The sequence below is a fragment of the Heterocephalus glaber genome, unplaced genomic scaffold, assembly GCF_053883595.1.
Source record: "Heterocephalus glaber isolate CG9 unplaced genomic scaffold, H.glaber_assembly_v1.0 deba00001587, whole genome shotgun sequence".
Taxonomy (NCBI): Eukaryota; Metazoa; Chordata; class Mammalia; order Rodentia; family Bathyergidae; genus Heterocephalus; species Heterocephalus glaber.
Window position 1 is genome coordinate 6,002,619 of NW_028258365.1, and position 22,337 is coordinate 6,024,955.

Sequence of the window (22,337 nt, forward strand, 5' to 3'; positions counted from 1 at the left end):
TGACTCTGACTCAGTAGAACTTTAGTGTTTGCTAAGCATGTTTTACCTGTCATCTCCACTAAACCTAATAGCCTGCAGACTATGGGGCTACAGGTGAGGCAACAGAATCCTAGAGAAACTGGTCATAAGTACCCTAGAAATAAAACCTGGATTTTGGTCTTCCTCGTCCATTTCTCTTTCTGCTTTTTTCCTTAGTCTCTGGGTGGTGCATTGAGAATACAGTGTACTTTGCTAAGAAATACTTGAATTGGGCAGTGCAAAATAGATTCAAATTTTTGTCCTTTTATGAAGAAGTAAAAAATAATTTTTGGAAAAGGAAAAATGAATATAATACGAAAAGAAAATAGATGTTGAAACAAGTACTTTTGAAAAGTGCTTGGTGAAAGATAGCAATTTAGAAAACTAAATTTAAGCCCAAAGATGGCTGCTAGTTTTGTTTTTATTACAGAATTTTCTCATCTGTTCGGAGATGTTTGTGGCCGCGATCGGACACCTTCACCTCCATTCCCATGAGCCGTATATGCAGGAAGGGGGAGGAAGCTCGCGGTTAAAGTCCTTCTTGGCCACGTGCGGCTGCGCCGATCTCAGGGATGCTATCTCCCAACAACTGAGGCATGTGGGTAGGCACCAGCCACCTAACTCCTTCAAATAAGTAGGTTATTTTATTCTTCCACTGCGGCCATTTATTCATTATTTAGGAGACCCAGAGAAAGCTGTTTAGAGCAGTACCATGGTACAGGCTCTTCAAATGGAGGGGTGAGAAAGCGGGGACGAGGGAGCTTATATTTAGGATGAGTAGTTGATTGTGTTAAAAATACCTTGCCTGATGTGGAAACCTTTGTATTACTTTAAAGGACTGACCTTCAGGGGGCAGCACAGAGCAAAAATTCATGCTGGGGATCAGGATGAAAAGGAAAAGGCACCTTTATTACCACCAGCATCAGAAGATGGGTTTTCCTTTGCTTTGCCTATGCCACCGCTGTGACGCGTCATACTGCACACACCCTGACCACCTTACCTGAGGAAATGGTTAGTGACGGTGCAGGAGACAGAGAGCATGAAGATAAATCCGTGACACCTCAGACCGTGCAGGTTATTCACATAGCGGACGAAATGTCTAGTGACAGCACAGACAAAGGAGAGGAGCCTTGGGAGACGCCAGGAGGAGCAGAGGAGGCGGAGAAGGTGGAGAAGGCAGCAGAAGAGTGAGGGGCGACAGCCTCTGAAGGGCCTCAGGCCCCGAATGTCAGCAACCGGGGGCCCAAGTGCCTTTGTTGGGCCCCACAAGGACCCTTCTTTTTATTTTACGTGTCCAATGTAAAGACCATCATTGAAAATATGAACCTTTACATACTCTCTTGGTTCTCATTTTTCCCCCTTCCCCACCCTCCCTTCAACCCCTCTGTCCCTCTCTATTTACAAAGACTTTGTTTCCATTTTTTCCTTTTCTCGTATTAATTCCATTCTCTTCTTTCCTTTCCCCTACCAATCCCAATTCCCCTTCCCCTTTGCACCTTTTTTTCCTATTTCACATTATCTATTATACCTTTTAGTCCTTATTGACACTTTCAGTTTCTCACACCAGAGAAACTATTCAGCATTTACACATGTGTGTCCTACTTATTTCACTTCAGAGTATCACCTCAATGTGCATCCACTTAGCTATAAATAGCTCTAATTTCTGATTTTTTATGGCTGAGTAGTACTCCATTTTATAAAAAAAACACATTTTCTTTATCCAGTCTCCAGTTGATGGGCACTTGGGCTGTTTCCAAGTTTTAGCTATCACAAACTGTGCTGCTATGAACATGGGTGCACATATATCACTGTGGTATGATTCTTTTAATTCTTTTGGGAAGATCTCCAGCAGTGGAATAGTGGGGTCAAATGGGACTTCCAGTCCTAGTTCTTTGAGGTAACTCCATACTGATTTCCACAGTGGTTGCACCAGTCTACACTCCCACCAGCAGTGGAGCAGGGTTCCTCTTTCCCCACAGACCCGCCAGCATTTGTTATTGGTTGATTTCATGATAGCAGCCATTCTTTCTGGAGTGAGGTGGAATCTCAGTGTTGTTTTCATCTGCATCTCTCCAGTGACCAGTGATGTTGAACATTTTTTCATATGTTTATTTGCCATGTCTACTTCTTTGTGTGAGAAATGTCTGTTCATTTCAGATGCCCATTTTTGGATTGGGTCTTTAAATTTGGGAGGTCCAATCTTTTCAAGTTCTTTATAGATTTGAGATAGTAGACCTTTGTCTGAGGAACAGCTGGTAAAAAATTTTTCCCACATTGTGGGTTGTCTGTTCACACTGTTGATCATTTCTCTTCCTGTGCAGAAGCTTTTTAATAGGAAGAGATCCCACTTGTTGATCATTTGTGCTAGTTCATGGGCAACTGAGATTTTGTTCATAAAATCTTTTCCTACACCAATGTTTTCAAGAGTTCTACCTAACCTCTGTTTCAGCCGGTTCAGCATTTCTATTTTAATATTTAGATCTTTAATCCATTTTGATTTTAGTTTAGTGCATGGCAAGAGATACAGGTCTAGGTTTAATCTTTGGCAAGTTGAAACCCAATTTTTCCAGCACCATTTATTAAAGAGGCTATCTTTCCTCCAGTGAGGGTGTTTGGCTCCTTTGTCAAAGATGAGGTGGCCGAGTGTGTCTGGAGTTGTTTCTTCATCTTCTAATCTGTTCCACTGGTCCTCAGGTCTGTTTCTTTGCCAGTTGGTGCCAGTATTCTTTTATCTAAGAAAAATTTTGTCAGTGTATTTGGGTCTAGTATTTTTTCCCCCCGCCGCCCACCTTATAATGATTTATATGAGAGGTTGTTAATTTTGTTGTGATAGTTTTACACTTATGCAATACTTGATTATTAATTAAATTAATTTCCTACCAGGTTTAGAATAAAAATAATATTTTAATATGTCACTTAAATTATCATATTAGCCAGTATTCTTCGATTGAACACCACCTATGTGCAAACATTATACATGCGCTTTGTATTCATTCTCTTGTTTCCTTGCAAGAGGGGTCATCTTTCCACAGTTACCAGTATTCGAAGATGCCAAACTGAAAGTCCCCTCTTCACCAAAGTTGACTTTGACTAATGCTTTCTCATGATAGATCACATTCACAGGCCATAAATCACATAAATTAAACCCACAGTTATCAGCAACGGAGTCCACACCCAGAAGGTAATAATTGACAGATCTGAGCCATCAGATCTTGGTGATCCCTCTAGCCTATCCCAGCTACTAGCTGGGAGGCACAGAGGCAGCTTTATATGAAAGTGATGACAACAGTGTCCTATCTATAGCCTTCCCTGCAGGAATGTTTGAAAGTGAAAGGGTCAGGACCTTTCACCTTTTAAATTTCTATGGTTTCTTGCCTCCATCCTACCAATAACCCCTTCATTGTTTTCTTAAGAGGAATCTCCTGAATCCATTTCTTCTCTCTTCTGCCTTCACTGAATTCCTTTCACTGTTTAGGCCCCAACAGTTATAAAGACAAATGCACAATTTCTTGGCCACCAATTATGAATGATGATGTTTAACCTTCGTGAAACTCTGTAATGGTGAAAACTCTGTTTAGAAAATTTCATAACTAGAGCTCCAGTTCGTGTGTGTAGGAGGCCATGGCCTGAGTATTGCCTCCCACACCCCAGCCACACCTCCTGGTAATGTCCACACCAGCTTCATCCCTTCCCTCATTGGGTCAGCACCTGGGCCAGTTTTCCATGGCAGGGAAACATTTGGAATTTTCACCATGAAGTTGGTCTACCATATGCGATTCCCTCTCCCATGCAGTTCTTGTATGGCTAGAAGCAACATCATATACAATTATTTACTGTACTGGGATCATTTTCTGAGATATTTTCTTTAAGGACAAGGTGAAGATCATTTAATTTAGAATATTTAGAATCTTTGTGCTAGGAGGTAGAGAATTGTTTAAGCATAAGATGGTACTACAAATAAGTCTGGGAGAGGGGGAGAGAGGAAGGAAAATAACAGAGAGCAATAAGAAGTGACAGCTCAACAGGATCCTCTATTTTCAAACTGAATGAATAAGCATTTCTAATTAGTGGCTAAGAAAACCTCCTTGGTGAAGCACCTAGACCTAAAGATCCAGGCCCCTTACTCCTGCCCGGTAGACTCTCTCTTGCCCCAGGACTTTTGTACATACTCTTCCCTCTGCCTGGACTGCTCTTTCCAAGTACTCACATAACCATCTTTTCTCTCTGAGGACCTAACTCGAGTCATTTTCTTAGTGACTCTTCCTTACTTCTGTTTTAAAAATTACAACAACGCTCTCCCTTTTCCCATCCTTTCTTTTTTTATCACTTTATTTTCTCCATTGTACTTGTTACTATCTTCTATACTATATAATTGTAATTCACTTTTTTATTTTGTTTATTGTTACCTTTTTCCACTAAAAATGGAACCTCCGTGAGGACAGGGAATTCTGCTCACTGCTGTGGCCTAGAGCCCAAACTGAACCTCACGTACAGTAGGTAATCGAAAAATGTTTATTGAATTAATATGGGCATCTGAATATAAGTCTCCTTCCATCAAAATTTCCTCATCATACAACTATTTGATAACAATATATTCTGGGTAAAGTTGGGGTTTTATTCATAGGGACTGAGTCTCATCACAATTCAGTGGGGCATCTTTTCCTTTGTACGTGGGTCACCAGGATTGTTTTTATTCCAGAACTAGACATTGTGCCTGGAGCTGAAAGCTGATTCTTAACATGACAGCCCGGTCCTAGCCACTGAAAATAATATTCATGACACAGACATGTTCACAACACTCCTACTGTGATCAGGAGAGATGAGGCCATCTGCCTAAGTAATTGGAAAGGAGATTTTTCTCAGAATCAAGGATGAAAGGCTGAAATAACTATTCTTGATTTGCTTTATAATTTTTAGATTAGAAAATGTTAGTCTCACAGACCATAAATTATAGGGTTGGCTGTGTCCAAAAGGCTGATGAGATCATCTTATGGCCCTGTTAACTCTTTTCAACTCAGTAAAAAGCTGATTTACATTACTGTGTGTATTTGGTGCTGTATAGTGAACAAGACTCTCATCTTGCCCTAAAAATTCCAAAGGTCTTAACAATGTGTTTTATTTGTTTGTTTTGTCTTATTATTAAACTTCTCTGTATACTTGTCTTGAAACTCAATGAGAGAAATTTTTTTTTATTTATTTATTTATTTGGGGGGGCGGCGGTTACCGGGGATCGAACTCAGGACCTTGCGCTTGCAAGGCAGGCACAGTGCCACTGAGCTAAATCCCTGGCCCTTTTTTCTTTCTTTCTTTTTTTTTGGGTATCGGGGATTGAACTCGGGACCTTGCACTTGCGAGGCAAGTGGCAGAACCACTGAGCTAAATCTCCGGCCCCTGGCCCTTTTATTAGTACAAGTTTGCAGTTCCTTGTATGGAGCTGGTACAGGTATACAACATATTTTAATTCCTTTTCTTTAAATCCCCCTTCCCTTCCCTTTCTCCTCCCTTCCTCAACTCTTGATCTCTTTCCCATCTGAGAAAGCTCTATCTCCCTACTTCCTATTATCTATCTTTTATTTCGTTCCTTATTTACAGTTTGGGTTTCTCATATAGGAGAAACCATGCAATATTTAAACTTGTGTGTCTGATTTATTTCACTTAACATTATGGTCTCGGAGTGCATTCATTTTCCTACAAATGACTTAAGTTTATCTTTCTTTATTGCAGAGTGGTACTCCTTTGTGGACTCTTTTGTAGTACTCCACATTTTCTTTAACCATTCATCTGTTGACAGACATAGAAGCTGCTTGCAAGATTTAGGTTTTATGAATTGTGCTACTGTAAACACGGGGTATGCATGCGTCACTGTAATATGATGTCTTTAAAAGTCATGCCCTCTGCCCTTTCCCAAGAACAATTTATACCAGAGTCTGGCTGTGAGGGTTAAATGTGGAGTGTTCTTGCAGCTCAGATTTCACAAGAAGGAAATACATGGTGTGTCTCCAAGGAATGTCTAGCCCATGTTGCTGACAGAGGACTTGAGAAAAACTAAATATGTGCAAAATTTTAGTTGCATTTTATTACAAAGCAAACAGGGTGTCCAACATTAAATGTAGCAGCATCACACAAGGCTCAGTCAGGAAGGCTTTTCATTTAACTGGGCCATTGTCAAGTTAAAGAAACCTCAAGAGATGGATGTAAACCTAAAAGATATTTATTTTTAAAGTTTAATAAAATTAAACAGGGACTGGACCTGGGGGGCAAACCCAGCTTTGCAAGCTGACTCAGTGTCTGGAGATCTTCCCAGGCGCCTCTCTAGAAGCCTGCAGTAGCTTCTTCACTTTTGTCTGGTAAATAAAGGCAGCTTTAGGGTGTTCACAGAAAGCCAGCCCCTAAACTGGGAGGTGCTAATGGGAACTTGACCACACAACTGAAAGCAAACCTTATATGGCTACTTGGAAGAGACTGAATTCTGTGTATTATGGGAGAGGTTTGCTCTGGTTTAGAACCTTGTGAATAGAAAAATGAGATTACTAAATACCTAGAGGACACCAATTGATCCTCAGTGTGTACGCTTAAGACCACTCACCTGGAATCAATGAGGGCTGGGGAGTCTTTGGGGATACGTGTGTTAAAAATGAGAATCTTCAGCACTTAGCCTAGACCTATTGCATACAGAATTTCTAAAGGTAGATCCCTATGATCAGGAGGATCCCACACACTTTTCAGATACTTGCTAACATGTGGGACCAATGTTAGCTACACTGGGTTTTTACTGCAGCCACAGAAAGACCTAGCAAGCTTTAAAACTGAAGCCAGTTCCCACCTGCGTAATGTCACTGACTTGTTTGGTGGTAGCCTCAGCATCAGGATTTCTGATGATTTTTATCTTTAGATGATCCTAGCATTAAGACAAAGCAGAGAATTACTGCAGCAGGATTGCTTCCAACTAGTGGCCTTTTCCTTTTAATCATGTAAAAATAAAATCTTAAGATCATAAGATAGCCATGATCAAATGAATTTATTTTTATAACATTTCCAAAAAACTACTAAGAAGTTGAAATTATTTTCTGATTATATGAGACAACCCAAAGACTCAGGACTAAAGTAGCTCAAAATACTGAGGTAGGATTATGATCTTTTAGATAAGAAGAAAGATTTGTGTAGAAAGTTTAGGCTTCACAATATCCGGAGATAAACCAGAGACAGAAATTTCACAGATGTGTTAGATTCCTTCTTTGTTCCTCCAAAGCTGCCAAAGAAATTCAGTAAAACATTAAAATCTGTAGCCATTTTCAGGCATCATTCAATATGTTTCTAAACTGTAGTTATTTTACGTATAAGTCAAGAGTGCCCAGGGTCAATAATATCCAGTATTAACTGACCTCTTACTATGTGTCAGGCATTGTACAAAGCACTTTAAAGGCATTATCTTATTTACTGCTATGTGATACGTATGATTATTACTACATTTCACAGAATAGAAAATTGATACTTATGAAGTTAAATGCACAAGATTTTAAGAGCTTCAAAGCCTTCTTTCTCAATCTATTTGATGACATCATAGATTTAAATGAAGAACCAGTAGTGGTGAAACATAGAAAAGAAAGGAACATATTTATTTCTGTCCAAAAAGTGATTCTTCTATCATTACCCCATGGTGATTACCCCACTACGATGAATGTGTTCCTATCCCTGAAATTGCAAATGCTCTCGGAAGTGTAGGAAACCTAAAACTGACTCTGTGACTCTTACCCTCTGCTGCAGGTTGCTTAAAGACCAATTTGTCATGGAAGGTACACTTTGCTTTTTTAAACTACAGATCAGCTTTCAGATGAATCTCATAATCTCAAGAGATGAAGACTTTGTCTAGAAACTAGAAAGAAAAACTCAAATTCACAGTGAGAATAAGGCACAAAATAGCATGGATTAAAGGTCACATGGCTATTCAACAAGAGGCCAAGTTCCCATGTCTGCATGTTCCATGCTTTCTGGGATAGCCCCATTACTCCTATTGCTGAAACAGATCCTTGTCTTATTACATACTTACAGGATAGATTCCTTTTTAAGGCACTTTCACAGGTAGATTTTTCTCTAGTATGGCCAAGTTTTTTTTAAAGTTTTAAATGCCATGGAAGAGTGGAATTCCAAGACTTAAGAAAAAAAAGTCCTAGTATCCAAAGGACTGGTGACTCTCATCAATCATCTTGGGAAAAGGAGAAACTAACTCCCTATGACTCTTTTATCAAATGAAAGAACTTCAGGTAAGAATGGGAGGAGCAAGAGGTATAAAAGCATTTGCTGATTCCTGGAGTCACACGCTGAAATCATTTGTTTTCACTGAGGAAATTATTTGTAGCCAGAGATGGAAAGTAAAGAGTCCTGATTCCTTGTCCCTTTTTCCACTTTGGACTCACTGTGGTCTGAACAAGTTCTTGCCTCTCCAGGATAGTCCCTTACTCTCAAAGAGTGGAGATAATGATTCAGTGTTTCAGCCACTTAATCCTATTGAGGAGGCTAGGGCTAATGACAGTGTTTGGAAAGGGAAAAAGTCTTTGAGCTTGGGTCAAAGGTGTGGGTAAGTACAACACTTTATCATAAAAAATAAAGGGCCTTATGCTCTTCATGTCTGGGGACCAAATTGTTCCCCCTTTGGCCTGCATTAATAGTTGGACAGAGAGTGTTAATTAGTGTAATGGTATATGTATTAAGCAGCATCCAGGGACCTAAAGGAGTTAATCCAGCTGCTAACGGTGACCAATTTACCTCCACTCTCCCTCTGCTAGGCTCCGGGCTATTTTTATTAGTGTAGAATAACTATTCCTTTCCTACTGGCCTTTTGGGCCCCATTTTGCTTCTTGCAATTCAATGAATAGAATATAAAGTACTATTGAAAGTACTATTGGAATAATTACCTTCTATTTGAATATTTACTATTGACTCACTGGTAGGGGCAGTCCTAAACTAATCAGAACTACCTGGGATATTTTATAAGCTGGTGCTACTTGCTACATCATTGTCAACATACTTTTTTTTCACACCAGAGTAAGTCTGGTCTCTTCATCCACTCCAACACTTTTTGCATTTTGATTGATTTAGTATGCTTCCTATTACTTTCCCTTCACTCACCAAAAACATCTCATAGTTTAGCATAGAAGATGTCAAGATCTTGGCTAAGTCACCTAGGTCCAGGCCCCTACCCACCAATCTGTTTTAATCAGGACAGTGCATAAACAATTGGGAGTTTAATGCATGATGATTATCATAAAAATCACTACAATTTTATTTGTGACTTAATTTGTATCAATCACCCCCTAATACTCACTTTGATCCCTCTTTCATCATAAATGTCAATGTCAGTAATTATTAAATATTACAACATCAATTAATCACTTTTCCAAGTAGAAATGACAGGATCCTGATGCACAGTTGGTAAACCATCTGACCTTTACCAACAAATACATCACTTATTCACTGTAATGTGTCCGGACTGATATCTGGACTTACGAGTAAGATAAGCATATATGTCATGTTGAACAATGGTTATCATATGTATCAGGCTTGTGGTTCTGCAACACACTGAAGAATGAAGTCCTGAACCCAAGATGGAAATTAAGAAAGTTTTATTGGCAATAAGAAGAGAATAGCTCCTGGATTTTCAGGAGCAGACCCAACTTGGTTGCCACATGACCCCTTAATTTAGTATTATTTATAGGTAAACAGGCCACAGGAATTGCTTTATCATTTAGTGGACCTATCACGAGTTAACTATGAAGTTAAAAAAATGACCAACTGGAACTCATGCTCATGCCCAGTACCTTCACATAATGTTTACATTAGATCCCTGAAGGAACCAGCTATTTTACATCATAATTTCCTCCAAATCTTTAAGAGGGAGTGGGCTGTATTTTATGTTAAGAAGAAAGTTCATTGTATTTCACATTTCTCAAAACTCAAGAGCTCAACAGGTAGTGAGTGACACCTGTGTTTAGAAGAGAGGGGTCACATTTCATGTTGCCTGAAGAATGTTTATTTCTGGTCAAAGTTCTAGTTTAGTGTTTATTTTTATTTTTATTCCCACTAATATGGCTAAGTTTTCCATTATTTCTGGCCCTTCTGCTAGGTAGCTGCCTCAGTCATATACTAACTAAATAAACACTCTTCTATACAACATAACCATGAATCACATATACATTTGTGTGCTTATAGTGCATCTTCCAGGCAACTGGAGTCATCTAATTCAAATTTATATTATACAGATAGAGTAGGCAAAGTCCAGAAATGTGAGTTGCTTCAGAAAAGATCACTCTGACTCATCCAAGACTCTTACCACTAATGAAAGTGAGGTATGGTAGAGGAAAACCCTTAAAGACAACTCCAGTCAATTAAGAAGATTTCTAGAGTTTGAATAGAAAAATCACCTAAGAGTAACACCAACATTATGCAAATCAAATTGAAAGATTACTCCAAACTACAGCAGCAGCCCAGATTAGTCTGGAGCTGAATTTTATTTCTTATCTAGCAGAAACTAATCTCCTATGGGGGTAATTAACCATTTAGATAAATACATACAGTGGAAAGAGAAAGGCTAGGAAGGATTTAAACCCTGTAACCCTTCATGTTTATGTTAGTTTGACTCATTCTCCAGCAACCCACAATCCTGACACCAGTGGATAAGGAAAACTCTCATAGATCAATTTGATAACAAGGAATTCCCCAACTTTCCCTAAAGTATTAATCTTGAGTTCTTGAAAGGCAGAGCTTGTCACAGAAGCTTGCACAGGATCTTAATGACCTGGCAAGAAAGGAGCTGTTACAGGATGATAACTAGACAGAGAAATGCCTTCAGGTCATTGATAGCAGGAAGGGCAATGGAGAAGCCACGTCTCCTACACGTTATATATAACAAGCTGAAGCGAGATTCATCCAACTCTTGATCTCCACGGTTCCCCAGCCACCTCTCCCTACCCTAAGCAAATGCACAAGGAAAGAAATGTGAGTAGTTCTTTAAAAAGCACTCTTCAGAAAAGTTTCCAAGAATACTTTAACCCTTGCAACAAACAAGGAATTAAAGGTTTTATTTGACTGGAGCATAAAGCTTCAGAGAATACTTACGGAGACTTGATGAAGAGTCTACAACATATATAATCAAAGGATCACACAAATATTTGAAGCTGTTTTCCTTTTTTCATTATTTCTTTTAACTATCATTAACTGTCTGTTGTGTTTATAGTCTGTCTGTCAGTGAATTTATTTTGGAGGGAGTGATCATTCAGAAACTCTGAAAATGGGGCCAGGGATTTAGCTCAGTGGTTTCGCCGCCTGCTGTGCAAGCACAAGGACCCGAGTTTGATCCCCGGTACCAAAAAAAAGAAACTGTGAAATAACCATTAAGGTATTGCTCTCAACTGTGATTAACTGCAACTTTTAATAGGGCCAGGGGTTTAGCTCAATGGTGCCGCCACCTGCCTCACAAGCCCAAGGTTCTGAGTTCGATCCCTGGTACCAAAAAAAAAATAAAAGAAAAGAAGAATTTGAACCAAGATGTGAATCTGTGAGCCTACTGACTTATATTTAAGGAAATTGGGACTTGATTATACAGTAATACCTCCATTCATGAATGCTTCTGTTCGTGAACAATTCAGTTCTCAACAAAAGCATTCAGTAAAAATTTTGGTTCCCTTTATGAACTCCACATTAGGTGAAGAATAAAACCCCACCGTGGCCGCCATCTCCACATGAATACGAACTTAGTCATCTTCCCCATTCTGACTCCTAGTCAAGACTGCAATTGCAGACAAACCTGTGCACACTAGCTGTGAAGCTTTTTTTGTGTGCTTTGCAGCACATACCGTACTGTACAGTATTATTCAATCCACTATGGCTCCAAAGAAAGTGCAGAACAAGCATGGTGGTAAAAAGCGAGTGCAGAGTGGTAATGAAGGTGACAAGAATTTGCAGGGCAATGATGAAGGTAACAAGTGCAAAAGAAGAATGGTAAGGTTTTGGAGAAAGTAACTATTGAATTGAAGAAGGAAATCGAAGAAAAACATGAGTGTGGTATTTGTGTGACTGATCTAGCCTCAGAGTACAAGATGATGAAGTCCACAATCTCAACTATTTTGAAGAATAAAGATGCCATCAAAGGAGCTGATGTGGCAAAAGGAGTAACAATGTTAACCAAACGGGGGACACAGGTGCTAGAAGGGGTGGAAATTTTTTTGGTAGTGTGGTTGAATGAGAAACAGCTGGCAGGTGATAGCATTAGTGGAGCTATGGTCTGTGAAAAAGCCAGGAAATCTCACTGTGATGTACTGCAAGAAAACCCCTCTACAAGCAGAACAAGTGATGAAGTTAAAGCCAGTAGAGCTTCGTTTGATAAATTCCACAAGAGAAGTGGCAACCACAGTTTGAGAAGACATGGTGAGGCTTCCAGTTCTGACAAGGCCACTGCAGAAACCTACAACAAGGAATTCCTGGAATTCATGAAGACAGAAGGATACATTGCTCAACAAGTGTTCAATTGGGATCAAACAGAATTCTTCTGGAAGAAGATGCTGAGCAGAACCTATATCACGCAGGAAGAAAAGGCACTGCCAGGGCATAAACCCATGAAAGACAGATTGACCATTTTGTTGTGTGTGAATGCAAGCACCAATCTGAAGATGAGGCCACTACTGGTGTACCATTCTCAGACCCCTCAGCATTCGAGGAACAGAATGTGAACAAGGTCAGACTGCCTGTCATGTGGAGGCCAATGCAAAAGCTTCAGTCACAAGGCAATTGTTCATGGAATGGCTGCACGAGGTGTTCACACCCACCATTAAGATTTAGCTCAGTGGTTCCGCCACCTGCCTCATAAGCACAAGGTTCCAAGTTCGATCCCCAGTCCCCCAAAAAAAGAAAGAAAAGAAAAGAAATATCTTTCTGACAACCAACTGCCTGAAAGGTGGTTTCTTCTAATGGGCAATGCCCTGGGACACCCTCCAGCCTCAATGGACAGTATGGATTATGGATGCTGAGTATGACTTCACAAAAGTCAAGTTCCTCCCCCCAACAGAACACCTCTTCTACAGTCCATGGACCACCAAGTGATCTGCAACTTCCAGAAGCTGTAAACAAAGGCACTCTTTATTAGGTGTTTTAATGTCACTGAAGATACATCCTTGACTCTGAAAGAGTCCTAGAAGAAACATTTCAATGTCCTCCACGCCTCAACCTCATTGACAAAGCCTGGGAAGGTGTCACATACCAGACCCTAGACTCAGCCTGGAGGAAACTATGGCCAGAATGTGTCACTGAATGTGACTTTGAAGGGTCTGAGGCACAGGCAGCGGAGGAGACTGTGTCCATGGGCAGGAGTATGGGTCTGGAAGGACATCAGTGGGGCAGACACAGAGGAGCTTGTTGAAGACCATAAGGAGGAGCTCATGACAGAACTCTCTGAACTCCAGTGAGCAATAGAAGGCGCTTATGGAGGAGCATTCCACTGAGGAAGAGGAAGAAGTAGAGGAGATTAGCAGGGATGTAATAAAGTCTACTAGGGAAGAATGGAATTAGTGTTAGGGCTACTTTAAGAAGCACCACCCCAACATTACTGTAATGAACGATGTTGAATCTGATGAAAATAACATGGTTTTTCATTTCCAGAGGGTTATGCAGTGCAGGAAAAAACAAGGGATGTTAGATTTTTGGGGGTCAAAATTGACCCTGAAGCTAAGAGACAAAGAAGAGAGGAAATCCCAGAAGGAGAACTCCCCAGTGTCCTTGCAGAGGGGGACTCTCCCTCCAAACAATAACTTCCTCTCCACCCACTTTCCTGTCCTCCACACCAGAAATTGCCTCCAGGAAGGTTAGTGTTCTCTCTCTTCATACTCTACTGTACTGTACTTTCTTTCCTATTTTTGTAGCTAAAAAATACATATGGTTCAGAATGGATTACCCTTATTTACATTGAACCTTATGAGAAGATTTGATTTGGTTCTCGACCTAAATTGGTTTGGGACCAGAATAGTGGAATGAATTAAGTTCATGAACAAGGTGTCACTGCACTGTCTCCACAAAATTCCTGTGGCTCTTATCTACCCTTTGATATTTAGTTCACATTATTTTTCTACAAAATCAGACATATTACTAGCGTTATCCCTTAGTGTATCACCGATACATTAAGATAGTTTAGTATATCTTCAGTTAAAGAATGCTATCTAAATTAAAGAGGAGGCATCAAGTTGGACTATGTACCTTAGAGCAATGGATTAAAACATAGTCAGCAATCCAAATACTGAAACAGTGTTTACATTTTTTTTCAACTTTTATATCTTATTTGTGCATGTTTGCCACACATAGTGATTACATTCCTGGGCCGGGGGTTTAGCTTAGTGGTTCTGCTGCCTGCCTCGCAAGCTCAAGGATCCAAGTTTGATTCCCAGTACCAAAAAAAAAAAAGAGGTGATTATATTCCTCCTAGGGAGTTGGTACAAGTACATAGCACATCTTGATTTTTTTTTCATTCCCTTTCATTCCCTTTCCTCTTCATCTATTGATCCCCTCCCACTTTGTATGGCTCACGAAAAAGACATTTTTCTATTTGAATATCCAAAACATTCCAAATCATGGTTTTCCATAGAAATTCTAAAAGGATCTATTATTCTGTTCAGTCCTGTACTTTTTGAAATTAGGTCACATGATTCAATCAAATTCATGAACTGATTTTGATCAAAATCACAAAGTAAAAGGACCAAAATCATATGAACTTTTAAAATGTAGTTAAGAAACAGACTTTTCCAGGCAGAAGATATCAGGGCCTGAAAGAAACAAAATCATTAAGCTATCCTTGAAATAAACCAAAAACTCAGTTTGTTTGTAAATATTAATATAATTGTACATTTCACATATCATTGGTTATCAAAAGTATATATTTAATTTTCTTTACTGCTTTTTTATAGCATCAAGTGTTCCTTAAAGTTGAAATTACCTCTCATGAAGGCATCTTACAGAAGCGTTTGATATAGTGCTTCAGGCAGAAAGCGACCAGGTTTGGGGTGCAGAGTACTTTCTGAAAGAGAATTTTCTACCTAATCTTTTTTCACTTCACTTGCTCTTTTCAAAGTTGGATTTTAGAAATGTGACTTAACTAAAACTTCATACTAACAGTAACAGCTTTATTATTTTATAATTCCTAGACACCTGCCCTTTTAACCTATGGATATATATTTTTGGCAGACAACAGAGACAAGATTATTTAACCATGAAATAACAACCTTTGAAACTCCTCCAAGTCCTTTACCTTTGGGTATAAGACCAACAATAAGGAATTTCTAGCTAAATATTGTATGAAGTAAAGTATGGTTTCTTTAACTGTATTGAGTTTCAATCCCCACTTGAATCCCCTGCCTTAGGCAATACCTCCTTTCTAGATGACTGAATGTCTTGAAAAAAAGAAAAATAATTGGGTTTTTCTTTATGAAAGATAAGGATTCTTTCTACTCCTCACTTTCTCTGTAAATTCCCTTAGGAAGAAATGTAGCGAAAACTGAACTGGAAAAAAATGTGATTAGTTTGCCAATCTGATCTGACTAGAGATACTATGTTCCAGCTGGCATAAATATGATTTTGGTTTCTAGAGTCCTTCTGAGTACCCCCAAGCTTATCAAGAAAGTTTAGATGATTTTACAAGTACCTAAGTAGGCACTGTGAATGAGCACTAAAGATGCCCCAGTAATAGATAAGTATGATCAGTTATCCAAATGTAAACACAGCAGGTATGGAAAACTGAGGGGTTTTGCCACCATCTGGCTTCCAAACATAAGTACAGTCTGGGAGAATTACTATGCAAATGACTGCATTTAATGCATGAATAGTTGTAACCATCAATTTAAATTCAAAACCATGTTTCATATCTATGAGAAAGAAAGTTTACAAAGAGGGAGAGATCATTACAAATTCTCTCCTAAGAACAGTGTACATGTGACAGTATACCCAGTATGGTCCAAAGGATTATTGTGACTGTCAAATACCACATTCAATTATTCAAAAATTACACACATGCCAACCAAAAGAAGTAAGATCTTTGGCCACCAAGTCCAGTGCTTACTCTCCTCATCTAGACTTTTGAAATTAAATGCCCAGGCCTCTCATGAATTGCAAAGCATATAAATTTTGTTCAACATTACCTAAGTTCAAAATCTAGCTCTCTTGACCAGTTGTATACTCTTGAGCAGGTGCATCCACTTACTCAACTGTTAAAGGGAGTAATAGCAGCATCTACACCAAAGGATTGTTGGGAGAGAATATAAATTAATAGGGGCAGTGCACATTTTTAAAAGACTCTGGAATATAATGGGTTGAATAAATGTTAATTAATATTACCCTGGTGTCTTAGTCACTCTCTTTATCACTGGGATAAAATACTTGACACCCAAAGCTTAAAGGAGAGGTTTATTTTAACTCATGGTTTTAGTCCATGGTCAGCAGGCTCCAAGGCAGAAATGGCATGGAGGAAGGGCAAGGTGGGAGGAAGCTGATAAGCTCTTGGTAGCCAAGAAGAAGAGCAAGTAAGGATGAATGAGAGAGGAAGGGCCCTGGGAGCTGATACAGTCGTCATGGTCGTGCTTCCATTTCCCAACCAGATCACTGTACAATGTGCTTTCCTGGTCTATATATCTCTCAAGCAAATAAAGTTAGCTGTCAAGATCCACCATCACAACTGTGGAAAGAAAAGTAGTGGAAGGGGTTGCTGTGGAGGAAAGCTCCTCAGGTCATGAAGGCCAGGAAGCAAAGAGCAAAGGGAGGAGCTGAGGAGGGATATATCATCTTCCATGCCATGCCCTCAGTGACCTACTTCTAACCAGGTCCTGTCTCCAAATAGCAAATCAGTTACAAACTCATTGGGAGCCGCTAATGAGTATGCCACCTCCATGGTCCAATCACCTTCCAAACACTTGAGCCTTTGGGGTCACACCTCATATCTAAACAATAGCACCTGGTCTTCATCAACTAATATGAAATGAGCATACCGCCCCCCCAGTAAAACAAACATGTCCTCTAATTCCTCTCCAAAGTAGTTGCCTAACACCAACAGTAATGGCATCATCTGGAGCCCATTGGAAATGTGGGATCTCAATCCTCACCGTAGACTTACTGAAAAACACACTGAATTATTCCTTGGCCATTTGGATATATGTTATAATTTGAGAAGCACAGCTTGAATGCACCACCAGCCCATAATAGCTCTACTTTCCTGTCCACTGCTGCTATCCTCCCACTTTGCCCTCCAGAGGTATTGTTCCAAAATCATTAAACTCTCTAGTCTTCTTGAAATGGTCCCTGGTTTCCTTATCATCTGTGAACCCCAGTTGTTCCCCAAAGATACAGCTTTTTTGTAAATGTCCGCAGTAATGACTGCTTGTTCCTTCACATCCTAAGGACATCAATTAGGAATTGAGGTTTTGTCTTCCTTCTTCCCAACTGCTGTTCTTTTTCCTAGTAATACACCCTGCTCGCGGGGGCGGGAGAGGCTATGTCATCTGACCCTGTACCTTTCTCCCACTCCCTGTTCCTCTGCTTTATTCCATTCTCTCCTTTCACTCCTTAGAGTTTGACATCTTCTTTCTCCAAGCCACTGCACTCTCTTTGGAAGACCACAACAACCATATAGACGATCTATCTAACAACCTGACTTCTCATTTTCTCAACAACCTTGTTTCCAAAAAGTTTCTCTGATACTTCACATCAGCACTCATTTCCTGGGTCACACCTTGGACTTTGTCACCATCTGCAACAATTTCAGTCTCAAAAGCAATAATTGAAGCACCACACGCTTGAGTCATAACCTCTTTTCCTTTCAATGTGCTATATATGGCCATCCTCCACAACACCATTGATCTTGCTACTTTTCTTCCATCTGCTGGCCCTTTTTATTAAAAAAAAAAAATCTTCAACTCCCTCTTTATCAAATTTAGAATCTGTGCCCTATCCTATTCTACAATATTCTTGTCAATGTCATGACTGATCATTACTTGTATACAAATCTCCCTACAGCTATCATCACTCTACCTTCCTTTGACACTGACACAGTTGACTGACATTGTATAAAGCTAGTTATTCCATCATGCTTTCAATTCTGTGCTCATCCACCTTTTCGGGAACCTCATAGACTGCTGACTACCTCTTTTCCCTCTTTAGTATTCAATTTCCTCCATCAAATGAATCCTTACCAGTCTTTTAAACATACTCAGGTGTTTCCCATCAAAAAATAAACAGAATTTTCCTTTACCTACATCTCCTTCTAATATATTTGTATTTGTGTTTTCCCCCTAGATATATTGATTAAAGATTTAACAACTAAAGCAAAATTCTTAAATCCATTGAAGCTGCAATGATGTTATTAGACACTAACTGTCCTAGTTACTTTTCTTTCATTGCTGAGACAAAAATACCTGATGCCCAAAGTTAAGGCAGGAAAGGTTTATTTAGCTCACAGTTTGTAGAGGTTTCAGTCCATAATCAGCTGGTTCCAAGGCAGGGTGGCATGGCAGAAGGACATCACAGAGGGGAAACACAACGTAGCAAAAGCAACAAAGGACAGGGCAACCACAGCCCTTCTATCCCTTGTATCTTATCCAGGTTATTTAGTGTGGGTAGCACTCACACCCTTAATCCTAGCTCAGGTGAGCCTAGCATTGCACCATGAATCAATCCCAGCGTCACACACTCTGGATCCAGAGCTTTGGGGGAACATCTAGACACAAGTAATAACACCAACATATAATATTTGCATAGCCTTTTTTTACACATACTACTTAAATAGGTACCTTTCTTTAAGTTACAATGGTACATTGCAATAACTGCAGTTAATAAGACTTCGGATATTTAGGATAAGATTAAATAAAAAGTAACACTAAGGAGGTATTTTTGAGGGGGGTTTTTTCAATAGGAAACAACTCCTTAGAAAATTAGTTCCAAACAGCCCCCAAAATATAAGTTCTCTAGGTCATAGTGCTCCTTTTCCACAATACCTATATAAGTATTCCCCTAGGGACAGTCTGAAAAATGCAAGTAACTTATGGTGTTTTGTGTGTGTGTGTGTGTGTGTGTGTGTGTGTGTGTGAGAGAGAGAGAGAGAGAGAGAAAGAGAACATAAAAAATGTGACCTGAGGCTCCTACTTCAAAGTGTTTGATTTACTCATTCAGGAAACTAAGTTTCCACAAGTATCCAAATAGTAACTACAATTATATTTTTATCTTAGTAATATTACTTTAAAAATTAGAAACGTCATTGTCAAAATAGCTCTAAGAATCCATCGATCGCAAGGCACTTGAAGCTCTGTGATGAGATATTGTGTTAACTTGCAGTCACTGGGAAAAAAAAAAATACCCGTGATAAACAACTTGTAAGGAGTAAAGATCATTTCAGCTCATGGTTTCAGAAGTTTTAATCCATAGCTTGTTTGCTCCGCTGCTTCTGGGCCTGCAAAGCAGCATGTCTGGCAGTAGCACGCATCATGACAGCTAGGAAGCACAGAGAAACAGGAAGGGGCTGGGATTCCCATAGCTCTTTCAAAGACACACCCCCAGTGATCTAACTTCCTTCCACTAGGCCCCACCTTTTAAAGATTTCATCTTCCAGTAATGTCTCAGGCTGGTGACCAAATCCTGAATATATTTGACTTTGGAGGATATTACAGATCCAAACACTAACAGATATGTTTGTTCTCTTTCGTTGTGGTATGGGGGAAAGAAGACCTAGATTTGAATCATTCCTCTACCACCTGGGATGATGCTCTTTATTAAAGTTATTGTTTTATCACTTATAGAATGAGGACAACTTTTTTCTCATATAATGACCATAAATATTATGTCAAATATTGCAACAGACATGAGGCATACACTAATTATCTACACTATTGGAAATAATATTAAAAGATCATTAAAAGGTGAAATGTGGGTTACAGGAAACCCCTGAGCAAGGAGGATTGCAGCCAGGAGTCTAGAAAACTTGCTTGGTGAGGACAACTATTATGAGCTGTGCATTCAAACAGATGACGTGTGTGGGAAAGAATAGTGTCTTAGTTACTTTTCTCTCCTTTCTGAGACAACATACCTGGCACCCAAAGTTAGAGGGGAAAGGGTTTCTTTAGCTCACAGTCTGTAGAGGTTTCAGTCCATGATCATCTGGCTCCAAGGCAGAGTGGCACATGGCAGAGGAGTAACAGTTCCTGGTGGTAAAAGGCAGGAAAAGAAACAAGGGATCTTAACAGCTTCTTTCCGTCCCTTTTATGTTATCCAGACTACTAGGAAGAAACCAGAGTATCACAATCCTCTTCAAGAGCTCAATTCAGCATCCCAGGATGACCTAAGATCTCCCACTAGGCCCCACCTTCTGAAAGCATCATCACCTCCCACTAGCACCAAGCTGGGAATAAGGCCATTAGTGCACAGCCTTTGGGAGGCAATTAAAATAGGACTACAACAAAAGCTATGAAGCATATAAATACAAAGATCTTACACATTTTTCTCAGCTCGCTGATGATATGCTCCTGTGAACAGAGTCAGAAGACTTTACTATCAATTTATAGGACACTCCTCAGCACTCTACCCCATTCCCAGATCCCCAGGCTTCTTTTCCCCACCTGAGCTTATGGGTGAGTTAAGTCTGTGGCTCTGGGATACATCAGTTCTTAAAAATGATATTTTAGTTCACTTTTACTGCTATTTCCATTTTTCCCTTGTGTCCCAGTAAGTGTTCCTAAAACAAAGAGGTTTCCAAAACCTCTCTGATGCCTAATGTGCTGCTTTGTTCCTTCTACATGCTCCATAAATGGTCTGGAATTCAGATCCTCCAGGACTAGGAACCTATCCTGCCCTGGAGTATGTGCCCAACTCTAGCCTGGTATTCCTTATTCTTTTGTAATTAGGTGTCCTACAACTGACCATGCTACAGAAAATGGCACCTCCAGGCCCCTTGCCTATGTTCAAGAATTAAAACACTCCCACAGCACACTCTGGTCTGTTACGCAAAATGTAATTTCCTTGTTTTTTGTCACTAGATCAAGAATCTGTCCTACTGACTACATATTTTTTTCACTGTTCGGTTCAGTGCTACCAGTTGGCAGTTTAGATAATGGTGTAGACTAGCTTGGACCTTCATTAGCTTTCCTTAGGAATAATAAGAATCATGAGAAAATTAACTCACTCTCTTTGTATAGCTTTACAATTTATAAACTTGAGAACAACGGAGAAGCCATAGCCTGCTTTTGAATGTTGTTAAGTCCCATAAGAAATACAAGGCGTTTATGATATATATAAGAAGGGACATGTGGTGCCATGGGTCTAGAACTCTCAAGAGAGATATAGAGCAAGAACACAAAGCTCCACATCATTTTAAAAAGTAAGTCGGACTGGGTGTGTGCCTCGGTGGTAGAGCAATTGTCTGGCATGCACAAGGCCCTCGGTTCAATCTTCAATACCAGAAAAAATAAAATAAATTAAAAACTGAGTGATGGTTGATAATAATGGTCTCTTCATGGGCTGCTCCTCTACATTGCTCCACCACTGCCCTAGTCCCAAGTCAAAATTTAATCTTCTTAGTTCTTGTGTCAAATGTCCAGGGTCACTAGATAGAAATAAACTCTCCCTTCTCCAAATTCCATAGTACTGTGTTCAAGAAGGTATATTATATTTTTGTGTTTCCTTTTGTTAAACAACATGGGGCAGATCACTAAGTAAAACTATCCATGACAGTGTTTCTCCCTCACAGAGGGTTACTGGCCAATCATCTTGATTCCTATAGAGCTGCTCTGCAGGTAACTGCTACTCAAATAACACCCTCCTTGGAAAATCCCAGGACTTGTCCTTTTTCCCACGTAGGTCACAGGCACAGATTCCCACCTGAAGTCTATGTTTCTTTCTGAGTCATTTGTCAAGAAGTACATGGCTTTAGAGAAACAGATGGTTTTGGTTTCACTATGTGAACAAATCACATCTCAAAAAACCACTGTCAGAAAAATTCTGAAACTGGGACATTCACATTCTCATAACATAAAATAGGATTATTCCACATATAAATCACTCTGTTTCCATCTGGTTTAAATAAGTGGCAATGACTGAGAAATGGAAGGAGGGAAGAGAAGTAAAATGGGAAATTAAGTGAATATTCCACCCCACTTCCTTCCAAGGGATATACTATTGTCTCATTCTTTTATCTGTAAAAAAGAAAACCTCTCTATCCCTATTCCACTGAGAAGCAATATATTATGGAACTCTGACAAAAGATCTTCCAAGTTTTGAGTTCTTTACATTAACTTAAAAATGGTAAATGCTAT

The 22,337-nt window shown here is 39.6% G+C and overlaps 1 long non-coding RNA gene across 4 annotated transcripts in view; it reads right to left on the reverse strand.

The window, feature by feature from the left end:
* LOC147823380 (uncharacterized) overlaps positions 1 to 22,337 on the reverse strand; it is a 187,920-nt gene that overhangs the window by 25,534 nt on the left and 140,049 nt on the right. For 2 of the 4 annotated variants that reach the window (XR_015443989.1, XR_015443988.1), the window contains one exon: positions 1 to 20,231. This exon is cut by the window's left edge and continues 25,534 nt beyond it. This is a non-coding gene — a long non-coding RNA (uncharacterized LOC147823380). Of the gene's footprint in view, positions 20,232 to 20,521; positions 20,553 to 22,337 lie in introns of all 4 variants that reach the window. The other 2 variants (XR_015443990.1, XR_015443991.1) reach the window with 2 other exon arrangements.